The 625-nt window shown below is 49.4% G+C and overlaps 1 protein-coding gene across 1 annotated transcript in view; it reads right to left on the reverse strand.

Annotated features, from left to right (window-relative positions):
- The window catches only part of LOC119592671 (mediator of RNA polymerase II transcription subunit 13-like), a gene marked incomplete in the record, with an annotated part of 59114 nt that overhangs the window by 29224 nt on the left and 29265 nt on the right, over window positions 1-625 (reverse strand). Inside the window, 1 exon segment of the mRNA XM_037941583.1 lies at window positions 1-48.

Here is a 625-nt window from a genome sequence, read left to right on the forward strand (position 1 = left end):
AGGGTTGTCCCAAGCGTACACTCGCCATTTTATTCCGCACAAGTCAGTCTGCAAACAAGAAAAACATATATTTAGTCACAAGAGCCTTTGACACAAATCCGAAAATAACGTCACAAATCCAAACGGTTAAACATATTTGCTGTGACATTAATATCGCAGCTTGGACGAAGGACGACAGGTGGTTGAATGGGGACAAGAATGCGACGAGGGAATACCAATGGTAGGTGAAAACAGGAGGGGACAGAGGGGTAGGGGGAAGAGGAGATGAAACGGTAGTGAATACGGTCGTCTGAAAACTGCAGTCTCGCAGGTAAAGAAGGACACTATGAGAAATAAAAATAGAGAGAGGGTAAGAAGGTGCTCCAGCAGCGCAGCGCTGCAAGCTTTCCCTTCAGCCCCAGCATTCGCCCCCATCAATAATCTATCCCAGCCCCATCAATCCCGCCCTACGCCCCCCTCTCGAAATCCTTATGAACCCTGCCCACACCCCCATGCTCGGCCCAAAGTACTGCGTGAATCGAGAAGCGTTGAGTAAGGCAAGACACCGCGTGGTACAGCAAGCGTCAGCAGGTGTTGGGACAGGTGTTGCTACACACGCTCATAATCAAGTCGCCTTGTTAAAGAA

The sequence above is a fragment of the Penaeus monodon genome, chromosome 30, assembly GCF_015228065.2.
Source record: "Penaeus monodon isolate SGIC_2016 chromosome 30, NSTDA_Pmon_1, whole genome shotgun sequence".
Classification (NCBI taxonomy): Eukaryota; Metazoa; Arthropoda; class Malacostraca; order Decapoda; family Penaeidae; genus Penaeus; species Penaeus monodon.